We start from the raw sequence: 18,145 nt of genomic DNA, 5'->3' as shown, positions 1-18,145 counted from the left end.
TTTTTCATTTTTATTTGCTTTAAATGATAATTTTTCTCAATTTGATTTACTTACAATACTACTATATTTAAAGTTAATGTTACATTTTCAGAAATAGATTAAAGTTTCACAATCATTATTCAAAACTATATATGTGTTTGTTTGATATCATATTTTTTCCTTTTTAATACCTATTAATTAAAAGTGAAGATTTGTTAATTATATCTAAAATGAGTTGTTTGTTTGACTTTACCATATGGGAGTTGACTTTTTCATTTATAATGTCAATGGTATTTGGCTTTATTAAATTGTAACATAATTTTTTTCCTTAGCTAAGATTTGAAATTTCTAAATTTTAGTCAGCATTTTATAGTAGTTTCTTTTAATTCTCAATGCTTCTTACAATTTTTTTTTGTCCATGACTTCTTCAAAAATTTATTCTATTTCCAGCATTTGTGGATTATAAATTTATAATTGTGAACAATATTAATATAAACTCAAAAGGAGTACATGTTGTGTAGCACTTTATTATAAAGTTATTGAACATCTTATTTGCATTCGAAAGTTAATATTTCTAAATGCTAAAAAAACTTATAATCATCCTTCTGACCATAAGTCATTACATGAGTAATAAATCATGGTATTTACATTTATCTGAAATATCTGTTTAACCATTAATATTCAGTCCCCTTTCTAGTCACTATGGTGTTCTCTATCCGTTCACATGAGTTTTCAGGTAAAAAGTCTTTAGACCTAAAGGTCAAATTTATTACTTCAGTTTTTTCTTAATCGATTTAAATTAAGAAATCCAATACAAAATATATATGATTTATGTCTGATTTCATTCGTTTTTTAGTAAAAAAATAATAAGTGTAACATACTTTTAAAGTGTCAAGTTAATATAAAAACACGTTTATCTAAAAATAAAAAGTTTAGTATGTTTTCAAAATATCGAATTCACATAAAAATCAACGAGTCTATTCCAAGACACCTTATATCAACTGTGATACATACAAACATTTAATTAAACTGTTTTTTAAAATTAGAATAAAACATGATGTTTGACCAAAATGTGTGAACATCCATTTTGTCTCGACCAGAAAAAACTCAAAACATTTTTCAGTGTAATTAATAAACAAATGAATTTTTAAAATACAAAATAAAATAAAGTAATAAATTCTAGAAATCTACATCATTTTAAACAAAAAACAAAAAGAAATCAAAATAGAAGTGAGCTACTAGAAAGTCATACTTTTTTCAAAAAATAAATAATAAAGTGGCTTTATTTTATTTATTTTAGTTTTTTTTCGAAATTATATGTGTTAAATGAGTAAAGAATAATAATTATCATTTTTACCCATTTTTTATAAATTATTTAGGATTTATTAAAGTAATTAAACAAAAATATCAAGTATATTCCTTTAAGAACCAGAATTTGAATCTAAAAAAGATAAAAAATAAATATTAAAATAACTTGGTCAAAGCTGTTCTGGTTGGACCCCTCAATTTTAGTAATTTGGTTTATCAAGATGAGGAATTAGTGAACTTAATTTTAGAGATTAAGTGGATAAATTTCTACAATAAATAGATGTTTAATGTTAATAAAAAACTACACAGTAAAAGCTAGAAACACAGACAAATTATACTGGAAAAAGTGTCAAGAGAGACTATGCGGTGAGGGAGAAAAGTAAGGGGGTCAATCCAGCACAAGCGACTCATTCTTCGTCCTGTACACTAGCTCAGGCGTTTAATCACAACCACTGGTTCTGATTACTATTTCAGTCCATTCGTTGACCTAGAGAAAGCCAATCAAAATGCGACACATTATCCATTCACACTGCACCCGCCAGTAGCAGATCAACTCCCGTGCCCAGCTGTGGTTATCCACTGTAGACGTGTCCATAGCTTGCCTCATTGCACCCTCCTGTCCAGCCAACTTCATCCCGACACATTCCAGAGCTCATCCATTCCAGCCAGCTATTCGCATGATGCCGCGTGTCCCTCAGTCCTCTAAACAACCACACATGATTATTCCCCAAACAGTGTGCAGATTTCATATTTCTTCTAATTCAATCACGAACCTATTTTATACAATAATTTTTAATACATGAAAAATCTTTTTTGTTGTTGTAAATAATTCATAAATAATTTCATTAATTATTTTTTTGCAGTAATGTGAAATTAACATAAATAGAATTAATGGTATAGTATTTATAAAATAAATAACTAATAATAAAATAAAATGTTTCTTTTATATAGCAATATTTTAACAAACCTTTTCTAAAAAATGGGAAAACTTTATTTCTGATTTACTTTTTTAAAACGAAAACCATTTTTATAAAAAAATCTAAATTAATTTAATAATGACTAAAGTAAAAATTATTCTAAATTTTAAGATATGATACAGTGATGGACACTTGGGTTGCACTTTACATTCTTAAAATTTAGGAATAATTGCTACAATATATTTTTTTAATAAATTTAAAAATATATTAAACAAATGTGATAATATCTTAACTAATCCCTAATATAAGATGCGGTATCAAACATATGAGTTGTACTTCATTTGTATTAATAGGAATATTATTTGAGATTTAACACCATTTTTTTCAAAACAAATATTAAAATCAACTTAACCAACAAATCTTTTTCTATCAAAGAATTACGTAGTTTTGATTCCCAAAAAGAATACATAGGACCAAGGTTCATCTTGTCGGACACAATAATAAACAAAAAATATTTTCTTTAATTAGTAATAATAATAACAACATAAATTTAATAGTCCATGTAAATTAGTAAGGGTATCATTTAAAAACGAATAGCTAGGGTGCTAATATCTTTCATCGTTTGTCACCGACTTCCGAACCTGGATATCAAAGTCCAAGGCCCAATGTAATTGGGTCCAAAAGATTTTGCTACATTTTTGACTGAAAAAATGTAGTGGCGACTTTAAGAGGTCACATAGCCGAAAATCGGGGCGAGATAGCTGGCGACTCTACTGGGTATATTTTTTAAGAGAGTCAGACCTAGGAATACTAAATGCATGGATACTTTTTATTTTGTTGTTATTTTTGTTACAATATACTATCATATTAGCACTTAAGTATGTGCTCTATACCCGAGCGTTATATTAGAAGGAACATTCGCCCTGCCAATGCTAATAAGGGAATGGACCCACTTCCCCTATTATTATTGGTTCCATATGTTGAATGAAAGGTTCCCCTCACCTTTAGGAAAAGTGGGTCTGAGCACCTCTAGGTGGAATTATCACGGGTCCGTAGTCGCGTATGAACACTAGTAACTCCTTTGGATTCCTTTCTATGACATTAACTCCATGACATTGGGACTTTCCTCTAATAGTGATCAATATTAAGTCCGTCATTCTTTGCAGAAGTAGTTTGAACTCCTCACATTCCTCCAAATTGTGGCCAACATGGTCGTGCATCTCGCAAGTCTTCACACCACTATCATTTGTCTCTTGGATAAGAACCTTTACTAAACCTTACTTGCACATCTCTCATAAGATGAACTCCATGGGCATCTTCACATCATCAACTTTGTCAACAATCATAACCTCGTCCTTCTCCTCTATATCATTCACTCCCTGATCTCCATGGTTAGGCAGAGGGTTCCCCGTTATATTGGGTGTGACTTCTCTAAAATCTATCTATTGGGCATTGATAAGGTCCTGGACCTTGAATTTGAAGGTCTTACAGTCTTCTACTAGATGTTCTGCCACTCCAAAATGATAAGTGCATGTGGCATTTTCATTGTGCCATAGTCCAAGATTCTCAACTATTCTTCCCGATATGGGTGTTATTATTCCATGCCTTTGGAGATAGGTGAAAAGGTTTGTGTATATCATTGAGATCCGTCAAACATAAGTGCTCTTCTCTCATGTTGGTTGTAATTGTTGTTTCTCGAATATTGTGCATGGCCTTGTCTGGGCTGATAAGTGTTGTTGTTTGGATATGTGGTATTTTGGTTGTGGTTTTGTGGATTTTGTGTTTGGCCTTGTGTTTGATTTTGTGCGAATCGAGAAGGCGCACAGTAATTATTGTTGTTTCTAGGTTGGAACCTCTTTGGCTGGGCAACAATGAAATGAACATCTGCATCTTTATTCTTCATGAATGCAAGCTTCTTTTGTGAGCCTGAACCTTCATCATAAACTTTTCCATTTTTGATTCCTTCCTCTAACTTCTCTCATACTTTAATGAGAGCATTGAAATTAGATATCACATTCCCTATGACTCGTTCCTAGTATGGATGTTGTAGAGTATCGATAAAGATTGACAATTGCTCTTCTTCCTCTAATCGTGGAAGGACTTGAGATGTTAGGCCTCTCCACCTTTGGACATACTCACAAAGACTTTCCGACGACTTCTTAGACATGTTTTGTAATTGGGTCCTATCAGGTGCAACATCCTCATTGTACCTATACTGCTTGACAAACGCATTAGACAGATCCAAGAAAGTCTTTATTTGTTTTTTCTCCAGCCGAATATACCAGCTCATGGCTACTCCAACCAAGCTGTCTTGAAAGTAGTGAATCAAGAGCATGTCATTCCCATGGTACGCCAACATATTTCTAGCGTACATATGCATGTGGCTTTTGGGACAAGTAGTCCCATTATACTTTTCAAATTCTGGCACCTTAAATTTGGGGGGAAGCACCACATTTGGCACCAAGCACATCTCAAATGCACTTTTGAGATCCTGATAGTTAGCCCCCTCAACGACTTTTAACCTTTCTTCAATTGAGCTTCATTTCTCTTTCACTTTTCCCAGATTTGGTGCATTACTACCCAGAGGTGTCAATTGGATTGCAGCATGATTGTATGCCATATTCGGTGGATCATTGGCATTTGTCTGGGTTCTAGTGGTCCTTTGAGGAGGATCATAATCAGGATCATTACTAAGGTCTACTAGTGGAATTTGATGTCTCATGTTGTTGTTATGGAGGATTGCTCCGTCATGGCCTTCCTGATGCTAATTAGTATTAATTCCTTAACTGAGATTTCTGAAGTCTGGAGGATGCGGAAGATGATCATGCAGCCCGATGGCAGCAGCTTGGGAGTTCCTCTCCTTCTCACTTTGGATATCCCTCAGAATTTGGAACATTTCTGCCATCTTCTCCTTCAGATCAGCTAACTCAGCTCTACTATCCTGGCTGGTGTTGGAAGATTCAGCCTTCTGTCTGGCACAAATTCGGGTGTAGTAAGGTTGTTGTGAAGCAATGCTGGTAAAGAGTTTAGATGCAGATAATTGAAAACATGCTTTAGTTGATTTATTAAAGAGTTTCCATTAGTATAGCAAGTATGACGAATCCCACATTTTGAGGGTCAGGGAGTGCAGTCCACCAACTCATTTGTGGTTGATGGCAACTTCCAGAAGAGAAAGTTTTGTTCCATTTCGTGGTTACATCTTGGACAAAATATAACAATGATGGGCTCCTTTTTATTCTCTTTTATTTTTTTTATTTTTTATTTTTTGCTTTTGGGATTAAGACAAAGGGAAGATAAAAGAAATGATTTTATTGATAAATTCTAAAAATGATAAAGGGGAATCACATTAATCGATTTCCTCCTTTTTTATTTCAAATGATAAATCTAAACAATTTTTCCTAAAATTCCCCGGTGCTCTTCCTCCACCTCTTGAGCCTTCGAGCAACATGGGTGCACCTACTGAAAAATGTCTTCATAGCTGGGAGCATTCCAGTCTCTGGATACAATTGGCCTCTTGATTTGCAGACTCAAAAGTCTCCAACCAATCGTTCACGAAGTCTCCAATCCCATCTATAATGCCTAGGCATCTTCTCTCACATAGTTCTTTATCTTCTTAAGGAATGATGACTGTTAGTCGGCGTTCAAAAAGGTAAAGTAATATTGGATAGAGCCTCTAGTTCCAGGGCGACCTTTGATCCTTTACCTCACTGTACTTGAGGAGTCCATGGGTTGTGTCTTGGGACAAAATGATGATTCTGGGAGAAAAGAGAAAACCATCTACTATCTTAGCAAGAAATTCACTGCTTGTGAAGTAAAGTACTCCCTACTTGAACGTAGCTGTTGTGCCTTGGTTTGGGCATCCCTCCGTCTAAGGCAATACATGTTGATTCATACCACTTGGTTAATTTCAAAAATGAATCCCATCAAATATATTTTCGAGAAACCTATACTAACATGATGTTTTGCTAGATGGAAAATGTTATTATCCAAATATGACATCGTGTATTTAAACAAAAGGCTATAAAAGGGAGTCTCATAGCTGACTATTTAGCTAACTGGCCCATGAAAAAACTAGGGCATATGAAGTATGAGTTCCCAGATGAGGAAATCATGGTCTTATCCGCTGATCCCAAAGAAGAAGAAAAATGGACCTTAGTCTTTGACGGGGCTTCCAATGCGCTTGGGCATGTAGTAGGTGATGTGATGGTGTCTCCAGTTGGGAAGTTCCTTCCTTACATTGCTAGACTATTTTTTGATTGCACCAACAATGTGACAGAGTATGAAGCATGTGCATTGGGACTGAAAGATGCCATAGATTTGAAGGCCAACATCCTAGAAGTATTTGGGGATTTTGCTCTGGTAATCCATCAGATAAAGGGAGAATGGGAAACTCGTCACAACAAATTGGTGCCTTAGAGAGATTACATTCAGAAATTGGTTGAAAAATCCGATCAAGTGGATTTCTATCACGTCCTTAGAGACGATAACAAGTTGGTAGATGCACTAGCAACCCTATCTTCAATGATTCATATTGGTGGAGACATCCTACTCTTATCCCAAATAAGAAATAAGAATGAACCCACTTATTGCCACGTAATTGAAGAAGAGTTCGACGAGAAGCCATGGTACCATGACATAAGAGAAAATACTTAAAAAGTCAGGAATATCCTTCCAATGCTTTAGAAAATGACAAGAGACACTCAAGAAACTAGCTATGAACTTCTTTTTGAGTGGTGATGTCGTTTACAAGAGGAATTAGGATATGATACTTCTTCGGTGCCTTGAAGCCAAGGAAGCTCAGAAAATGGTGGAAGATGTACATGAAGAAACTTTTGGAACCCATGCGAATGGGCATGCTATGGCCAAGAAGATGAGAGCTGGTTATTTCTAGTTAACAATGGAGATAGATTGCTACAATTATGTGAAGAAATGCCACAAGTGTCAGTTATATGCCAACAACATCAATGCACCTCCAAACCCCTTGTATGTCTTCACTTCACCTTAGCCATTTTCTATGTGGAGAATGAATGTCATTGGACTTATAGAGCCTAAAGCTTCTAATGGACATCGATTCATTTTAGTTGTTATATATTACTTCACTAAGTGGGTGGAAGCAAATTCTTATGCCAGTGTGACTCGGAAGGTAGTGCTAAGGTTCATAAAAAGAGAGTTAATATGTCGGTATGGATTACCCGACCAAATCATCACTGAAATGCCAGCATTCTGAATAAAAAAATGATGGTTGAGATGTGCGAAAAATTCAAAATTAAATACCACACATCTTCGCCATATCAACCCAAGATGAATGGGGTCGTCGAAGCAGCCAATAAGAACATTAAGAAAATAGTCTAGAAGATGGTAGTGGCTTACAAAGATTGGCATGAAATGTTAGCCTTTGCCCTACATGGTTACAACACTTTAGTCCACACTTCTACTGGGGCTACTCCATACTCCTTGGTGTATGGTATGGAAGTTGTCCTTCCACTTGAGGTAGAAATCTCATCTCTAAGGGTCTTAGCAGAGGCAGGTCTGAAAGAGTCAAAATGGATCCAAGCTCGACATGACCAATTAAATATGATAGATGTCCGAAGACTAACATCGATTTATCATAGACAACTATATCAAAAGAGAATGATGAAGGCTTACGCGAAGAAGGTTCAACCACACCAGTTTCAGGAAGGAGATTTGGTGCTAAAGAAAATTTTGCCAATCTAGAAAGATAATCGAGGGAAATGGACCCCAAACTATGGTGGTCCCTATGTAGTCAAAAAAGCTTTTTCTGGTGGAGCCCCAATCCTAACTGACATGGACGCAGAGGATCTGCATCTTACTATAAACTCAAACACAGTGAAGAAGTACTATGAATGAGGGTACTTCCACACAAAAAACAAAAAAAAAAAAAGACAAAACAAACAAACAAAAAAATATTTATGCATCGATTGCATGTTTTTCACCACTTGGCATAAGGGAGGATGATGTAAACAAAACCCGTACGGTGTGACCCTCAGACAAGTTGTCTTAATGATACAAGGCATTTTTGACATTCACAAACACTAAGATGTTACCCATAGTCACCCCTTTTGAGCCTAGATAATATGGAAGGAGTTCATTCAAAAAGTGGAAAAAAACCACTGAAAACACCATTAAACCTGGGAAGAAGGATAGTTTTCCAACAAAGCTTCATAGAGTCCAAAAGGAAAGAAAGGGATTGCACCAAAAAAAGAGGAAGAAGCTCGATAGGAACTTCAATAAACTCCTAGGCAAAAGTGGAACCAAAGTCTTAAAAGAAAAATGCTAAAAGAAGTTGTCTCCCAAAGATGGATAAACGTCGTACCAAAATCGGACTCTAGCGTAGGATTGGAAAAAGGAATATGAAGAATATGGGATGAGAAACAAAGTATTTGAGTCTTATACATATTCTTTCTTAACCACTAGCCAAGTCATGTTATGAATTCGAAAAGTCGTTATTGAAATTCGAAATGTGTGAGGTACACACTAGGGTATAAAATAAACCGATTCCAAACAAATTCATACATATCTTTTTCAATAAAATTTTACATATTTGCGATCCTTGCCTAAACATAAAAAATGGAGAGCCCGTTAAGTTGAAAACCCGAAAAGGCGGCTTCTGCAAAAATTAGGGACACCCGGATAAATAAACAAAAAAAAGGAAGTACCCCTCAAAACATGTCATCAAGAAAGTTCGAATACCGATAAATTAATAAATTGAGGCAATTTTGGATGGTTCGATAAATCTACCAAACTAGGTTAAATTTTTCGAAAATAAATCTACCAAACTAGGGAAATTTTGAGTTAGTTGTAAGGTTTGGGTCAGGGCTTTACGATGGCGAGCTTGTATGGTTTTCCTTTTTGGGTAGCCAAATGAATATGAATAAATCTGACTTTATATCTCTCCTTATCTTTTTTCATGCAAATATTTGTCCAAGAAGCAAAAGAAATTTTTACAAAAAAATGGAAAAGGTTGATCAGAGTCTTTTATTGGTCCATTTTGATACATAAAAATGGTATAACGGGGGACACAAACATGAAACTTGACAAAGATAAGGCCCAAATGTCTTGGCAAATCTCAAAGCTTCTGATGTTAAAGGGTGTTGCAAAAGCATGACATCACATTTCCAATAATCCTAAGCAAACAAACGAAACATTACACAACATATAACCACGAATTCAATAATACACCTCGACACCAACCCTCCAATAAACGTACACAAACAAACCAAAAATTGCATATCACATAACCATGCATCTCAACATACATTTCTACACCATGTCTATATTAACAATCGGTGTAGAACATCCCATCCGCAAGTGAATTTTCTAGCCTCACAAAAAAAACCTTCAATGTGGCAACACGGGTGCCTCAGTAAATCTCTGGTTTTGTATGGCAAGACGGGTGCCTCAAGAAATCCTCGGTTCTTTATGGCAGCATGGGTGCCTCAACAAATTCGTGGTTCTGTATAGCAATATGGGTTCCTTAATAAATCATTGGTTCTTTATGACAACACGAGTGCCTCGAGAAATCCCTGATTCATTACGGCAACACGGGTGCCTCAACAAATCTCTGATTCATTATGACAACATGAATGTTTCAACAAATTCATGGTTCTTTATGGCAACACGGGTGCCTCAACAAATCTCAGGTTCATTATGATAACAGTAGTGCCTCAACAATAAATAAATAATAAAATGACTTTATTTTATTTATTTAACTTTTTTCTCTCAAAATTATAAGTATTAAATGAATAAAGAATAATTATTATTATTATAATCCATTTTTTATAAATTATTTCGGATTTATTAAAGTAATTAAACAAAAATGGCAAGCACATTCCTTTAAGAAGCATAATTTGAATTTAAAAAAGATAAAAAGTAAACCAGGTATCTATTTTATACAGTAATGTTTAATGCATGAAAAATCATATTTTTGTTGTAAATAGTTCATAAATAATTTCATTAATCATTTTATGCAGTAATGTGACATTAAAAGAAATAGAATTAATGATATAGTGTTTACAAAATAAATAACTAATAACAAAATAATTATTTTATATAACAATACTTTAACAAACCTTTTCTAAAAAATGGGATAACTTTATTTCTGATTTATTTTTATCACATTACAAAGAATGTAAATAATAAAATTTAAAAAATGAAAACCTTTTTTTTAAATAAATTAAAAAATATAAAGTAATTTAACAATGACTAAAGTAACAATTATTCTAAATTTTAAGGTATGATGCACTGATGAACACTTGAGCTACACTTGACTTTCTTAAAATTTATGAATAATTACTATTTTGTAATAAATTTAAAGTTATCTTAAAAAAATGTGATAATATCTTAACTAATCCCTAATATGAGACGCGATTAAAATCAACTCAACCAACAAATCTTTTTCTACCCAAAGAACAACGTAGTCTTGATTCCTCAAAAGGGGCACGTAGGACCAATGACCATCTTGTCAGCACAATAATAAAAAAAAAATATTTTCTTTAATTAGTATTAATCTATACTTCTATACTATTTAATAAAGGGAAAACACAAAATAACTACTCATGGTCTAATTTATGTTTACCTATTTTACCCTTCATAATTTATAATATCATATTTCTGTAAATTATGAGTATATCAATGTAAATTAATGTTTCTTCTATATACTATTAGAACAATTGTTAAATGCTGGAGTTTTTTTAAGTGAACATGACATGTGGATAACTGAATTATGAATGACATAATGATACATAACATAATTGCTGCAGTTTTTCCTTTTGCCTTTTTTAATAGAATGTGCATATTATGGTTGAGCCTATAAAAGTATAAAGTTATGAACCTAAATGTTACACTTTTCCCTCTTCATTTTTAGTATACATCATCTTCCTCTAACCTTCAATACCAATGATACATAAATTTTTCTCTCTATTTTTTTATTATACATCTTCTTCCTCTAACCTTCAGATATTTCTCTTATTTGTCTCACTTATTATATTTGACATTTACAACATCTAGACTATACAATACAAATAATTGGAAAGTGGGTTGACAGACACGGAATTGGTTGTCAACATACTAGTAATAATAACATAAATTTAATAATCTATGTAAAGTAGTAAGGGTACTACTAAAAAACGGGCAGCTATGGTGCTAATAACTTCCTTAGTTTGTAACCGACTTCCGAACCTGGATATCAAACTTCAATGCCCAATGTAATTGGGCCCAAAAGACTTTTCTACATTTGTGACTGGAAAAATGTAGTGGCGACTCTAAGAGGTTACGTAGGCAAAAATTGGGTCACGACACAATATTTTAAATGTTTTCTTAAAACCAGTCCTAAAAAATCCAAACAATCTGGTTTTTTTGTGGTTTCAGTTTTTTGGATTGATCTGGACACCGCTACTAGTGACAATATGACTCGCTTCATGTTGGAGTTTAGGAACTGGTTTTTTTGTGGTTTCAGTTTTTTGGATCGATCTGAACACCGCTACTAGTGACAATATGACTCGCTTCATGTTGGAGTTTAGGAACCCTAATAGAGAGTGAAGATAACAAAGTGATGGTAGAGAAGTGACAAAAGAAGAAGAAAAAGACGATAGTTGAAATTGGGGTTAGAAGTTATTGATGTGAAAATGCCAAAGTTCCATGAATTATATGATAAAACTTCTCGTATGTTTCTCAACAGATTTGTTCTGTTTTTTGAATATGGATTTCAGTGAAAATCTTTTGCATATTTATCGGGAAAATGGTTTCCCAATGTGGTCAATTTTTTGTACATGTTAAACTCATTATCTTAACAACATTTATAAACGGTTATGTGCAGAAAACTTGCACTCCCATGTTGTCATGACGTGTTCCACTTTGCTGACCTTTATGATGGATAAAGGTCTATAAATTAGAATGGATTGCTATCTATTTGGGTCACCAATCCTACTCCTGTATTCAGAAATCAAGCATCATCGCTTTAGTAAGTGAAGGTTTAGAAAACCAAATGAGAATTTATTCACGGTAATCAAAATGTTGGTTGCAAGTCAAAGTGTTCGATAAAGATAAGGAAGAAAATCAGAAAAAAGGATTAAAACAAGGAGAATCAAATAACAATGGTTGGATGTTGGTATTCTTGATCTATTTTAGTTTCCGTTGCATATTGATTTGAATGTGTTGTTTGCATTAATTGTATAAAATGTTTAGATCATTACAAATAAACTTATATTTGGTATCAGAGCTTCCTTATGCATTTGCCTTGCTTAATTTGTTGATCTAGTTGAGTTTCCAAAAATTTCAGAATTTGGGTTCAATATATTTAGACCTTTTTAATTTCATTTAAGACCAGAAATCCTATGGAATTTTTCTTCTTCTTAGCCTTCTATGATTTGTATCGTTGATTTTAGTATTCTTAATGGAGAAACCGTCATGTTGAGAAAATGGGTCATAACTAGGTCATAGTGATCCAGCTGAAGGTAGAAGATGACTCCGTTTTTATAAAATAATGTCACTATGAAATAAGTGATAGAATGATTTTTGTCCTTTTGTTATTCTTTTATTCTATGACATAGAGAACCACTTATAAGCATATTCATTTATTAAAATACGTGGCTATGCAATTTTCAATATTGTGAGTCAGTTATACGTTGATATTTTATGCAATGTCATTAAATGAATATATTTTTATGATCGACTGATATATGTTTGGATATTATATATGGAGTGTTATTAAATGAATTTGCATGATTCAAAATATTATGCAAATGTTTAGCTCTTTATTAAGTGATTAATATAATTTTGATTAATTATGGAGAAACCACAACATCTTTTATCAAATAGGATTATATATAAAGTTTTAAAATCACATTAAAATATTAATTGTATTTAATCATATGTAATGTAATAAGAACTACCCACAGGAATTTTATTATATTTGTATGATTACTTAGGATAAAATGTTAAATTATATTTCTTAATTTACCCACCAGAATTGAGAAAAGGAATATAATTTAATAGTTTTATCATGTATTTAAATTATGAATTTGATTGAGTAGAAGTTTAGCCCACATGCAAGTTTTATGTCACTAGATTCATATATTAAAAAATGTTTTGCATTGATAAAACATTAACTTTATTTGTCTCTGTTGGAAATTTATCCGATGAATAATCCTTAGATTGAATGCGGAAATCCTAATGATCATGACTTTGTTCCTAAAACACAATGTTTATTCCCATACATAAACCCAAATGGAACAACCATGATCCAGACCGAAGAAACCCCAATTGATTTCATGATGAAGAAAAAGAGCATACCTTGATTAGGCATTTGGAATCTTGAAGGTATGTGGGTGTGATGATCTTCCAGATGTTAGAGCCTGATGGTTTTCCTTTGATTCTCTAGAGGGGAATGAGAAAGCCAAATTAGATTGTGTCAACTTGATGATGAGAGTGATTTCCCTATTGGTGTGTTATCTCTTGTTTTCACCTTATAGACAATATTAACCTTTTAATCCACTTATTCTCATCAGCCACTCGACCAAACCTGTTGCTCTACAAATGGGGACCATAAATCATAAAAGTAACCGAAGCGGTTACTGCTTAAGTTGTAATAATTCTGATTCAGTCCCTTCATCAAATCAGAAATTGCCTGAAGGTATCTACACTTATAATATTTCATGACACATGCCCTCAACCACCAAATTCATTACTGAAGATCATTTTATATTTTTTTTGGCTAATTAAATAATGAGCATAACACAATTATAGAATTATATTTGTGACCCATAAATTGTCAGAAATTCTAACAATCTCCCACTGGTCACACATATGATTCTCCATACGCGTTATCCTTATTGCGCGCTTATATTGCCATTATGACTCATTCATACCTAAATTATCCCATCCATTAGTCATGTCTCCATATCGAATCAGAGTGAATTTCGCCATATCAATCATGACTAATTCAACAATGATTACCAACATTGACTTAACTAAATGACATAGATTAAATCATGAAATGTATAGCATGAAAATCACATGAATATGATCGGTACATGTCAATTTTCAACTGGTCCTACTTAACTTTAGTGACATCCTTAATAATAACATAAAACTTTATTGTACAAAGTATAAAGACAGAATACCAAACTGAATGATTAATCAACTGAAGTTTGAATACAAAAATACTGAAATTACATAGAACATAATAAAAGGTGTGCACATTCCAACTCCCACTAAACCAAAAAAACCTCACATTGCAGAACACCCATGTGAGCAGTATGCTCATGAAAGACCTTGGGTGTGATAGCTTTTGTAAGAGGATCCACAATCATGGAGTTAGTGCCTAAATTTTCTATGGAAAGTTGTCCACTTTGTACTTTCTCCTTAACAACTAGGAACTTAATGTCGATGTGTTTCGATTTTGCTGAACTCCTATTGTTGTTGGAGAACAACACGGCTGATTTATTGTCACATCATAACTTTAATGGTCTTTCAATTCTTTCCACAATCCACAGCTTAGTGACAAAATTTCTCAGCCATGATGACTGATGTGATGCCTCATAACATGCTATATATTCATCTGCCATGGTGGATGATGCCACAAGTGTTTGCTTGGCAGAGCGCCAAGAAATTGCACCACCAGCCAACAGATAAACACAACCTGAAGTAGATTGTCTACTATCTTGGCATCCCGCAAAATTGGAGTCAGAATATCCAATGATCTCTAATTGGTATGATCTCCTATATGTGAGCATATAATATTTTGTTCCCTTTAAGTACCTCATGACCCTTTTGGCTGCTTTCCAATGATCCATTACTGGATTACTCATATATATGCCTAAAACTCCAACTATGAATGCTATATCCGGAAACGTACAAACTTGAGCATACGTAAGACTCCCTACAACTGATGCATAAGGGATCTTTTGTATTTCCCGAATTTCCAGATTTCCTTTTGGGCACTGATTGAGATTAAATTTGTCTCCCTTAGCAACTGAAGTATCCATTGCTTTACAGTCCTGCATGACATATCTTTTAAGTACCTTGTCTATATAGCTCATTTGTGATAATCCAAGAATACCCTGAGATCTGTCTCGGTGTATCTGAATTCCTAATACAAACGAAGTTTCACCAAGATCCTTCATTCCAAAATTACTGGATAGAAATTTCTTGGTTTCTAACAAAGTACCCACATCATTAGTGGCAAGCAGTATGTCATCCACATACAAGAGCAAGAAAATATATTTGCTCCCACTGAACTTGTGATACACACAATCTTCGACTGAATTCATCTCAAAACCAAAAGAAAGAACCACCTCATGAAATTTGTGGTACCACTGATGAGACGCCTGTTTTAGCTCATAGGTGGATTTTGTCAATTTGCAAACCATATTCTTTCGGTCTCCCATTATAAAGTTTTCTGGTTGCACCATATAAATCTTTTCAATAATGTTTCCATTTAGAAAAGCTGTTTTGACATCTATCTGATGAAGCTCCAAATCATAATGTGTTACAAGAGCCATGATTATCCTAAGAGAGTCTTTCGTTGAAACTGGAGAGAAAGTCTCTTTATAGTCAATCCCTTCCTTCTGAGTAAGACCCTTAGCTACAAGATGCGCCTTATACCTCTCCATATTACCATTAGAATCCCGCTTGGTCTTAAAAATCCATTGGCAACCAATGGGTTTCTTACCTTCTCGTAATGGGACAAGTTCCCAAACTTTATTGTCTTGCATGGAGTTATACTCCTCTTTCATTGCTTCAATCCACTTTTCTGAATTGGAACTTTGGATGGCTTCACGGACATTTAATGGATCATTATCAATTAAGCCATCACCCTCATGTTCCAGGAGAAAGCAAATGTAGTCATCTGGAATTGCATTTCTCCTTTCTCTAGTGGATCTACGCAAAGTAATTGGCTCTTGCAACTCTTGTCCATGTTCTAGAGGTTTTTGAGTTTGTCCTTCATGAATTACCAACTCATCTTGAGGAGGGAAAGCATCATCAGCTATGTCTTGAAGAGGTTCCAAACTTGTTTCATCAAAAGCAACCATATGAATCGCATCTCGAATAGATACGGATTCTTCCTCTAAGACAAAGTTTCTAACCTTATCTTCCCCCTCAAACTCAATATCCTCAAAGAACGTGGCTGTACCCGTCTCAAATATGGATTTCATACTTGGGTCATAAAATTTATAGCCCCTTGATTTTTTAGAGTAACCAATAAAGTAACTGCTCACTGTACGGGAGTCCAATTTCTTTTCATGAGGCCTATAAGGCCTTGCCTCAACTGGACATCCCCACACATGAAAATGCTTTAGACTAGGCTTTCGCCCAGTCCAATGCTCGTAAGGTGTTTTGGCAGTTGCCTTTTTTGGCATCCTATTAAGAATATAAGCTGCAGTCTTAAGTGCCTCTCCCTAGAGTGACTCTGGTAAGGTAGAGTGACAAATTATACTCCTTACCATGTCCTTAAGAGTCCGGTTTCGTCTTTCAGACACACCATTCATGCTACGCGATCCTGGCATGGTGTACTATGGGACTATGCCACATTCCTCTAGGTATTTGGTAAAAGGCCCTAGATGTTGTTCACCTGAACCGTCATATCTACCATAGTATTCACCACCATGGTCAGATCAGATGCACTCAATCCTTTTTCTGAGTTTATTTTCAACTTTAGCCTTAAAAGTTTTGAACACGTCCAATGATTGGGACTTTTCATGAATTAGAAAAATGTATGCATAACGAGAATAATCGTCTATGAATTATATAAAGTATTGTTGACCGTTCCAGGAAGCCGTAGGGAATGACCCACAAATATCCGTATGTATCAATTCTAAGACGTCCAAAACTCTATATGCACCAGATTTCGATTGTTTAGTCTGTTTTCCTTTTACGCATTTAACGCAAACTTTAAGGTTTGTGAAGTCAATGGAATCCAAAATCCCATCTGACACAAGACGCTCAATTCTCCTTTGAGAAATGTGACCTAGGCGCTTGTGCCATAATGCACCTGAATTATTATTGTCAATTTTACGTTTAGTACCACGTGATTCCCCATTTAGGGTTTCGCTATAATCAGTTATGGTATTCAGCATATAAACATTGTCATATAACATAAGTCAACCAGTTCCAACAACATTCGAATTTAAAGACAATTGAACTGAATTGTTTCCAAATGAACAACAATAACCAAATTTGTCCAAATAAGAAACATAAATTAAATTCCGTCTAAAAGACGGTACAACAAAAGTGTCTTTCAAATCCAAATAGAAACCAGTACATAATAACAATCTAAAACGCCTTATAATTCCACTTCTACCGATTTCCCATCGCCAACATATATGTATTTTTCAACATGATTAGGCTTTCGGTAGCTCAGGCAACCCTGCATTGAAACACTGATGTTAGAAGTTGAACCGCAGTCTAACCACCAGGTGTTTCCATGTACTGAAGTTAAATTGACCTCAGAATAGACCAAAGTAAGAAATGTACCTTTCTTAGCACGCCAGACGTGATACTTCACACATTTCTTCTTTTGATGTCCAGTTCCTTTGCAAAAGTAACAGACATCAGTCTGCTTCTGCTTCTTTTGCATTGGACCCTTAGCAACTTCATTCTTGGGATCTGAAGTGTTTTTCCTTTTGCCCTTGTCCTTAGAGGTAGTAACATAATGGGCATTTTCATTCCTTTCTCGCTTCAGTCTTTCCTCTTCTTGCACACAAAATAAATTAGCTCATTCAAAGTCCATTTCTCCCTTTGACAGTTATAAGAAATCTTAAACTGACCGAATTGTGCAGGAAGGGAAAGTAAGACCAAATGTATGAGTAAGTCTTCCTACATCTCAAGCTTGAGGGCCTTAAGTTTTAAAGCAATGTTGGACATTCCCATAATGTGTTCTCTTATGTTTCCCTTGTCTTGATACCTCATGGAAATCAAGTTCT

This window comes from Lupinus angustifolius, chromosome LG03 (genome assembly GCF_001865875.1).
Source record: "Lupinus angustifolius cultivar Tanjil chromosome LG03, LupAngTanjil_v1.0, whole genome shotgun sequence".
In the NCBI taxonomy this organism is placed as follows: domain Eukaryota; kingdom Viridiplantae; phylum Streptophyta; class Magnoliopsida; order Fabales; family Fabaceae; genus Lupinus; species Lupinus angustifolius.
The sequence above is the reverse complement of the archived record's forward strand: the minus strand, read 5'-3'. Positions refer to the sequence as shown.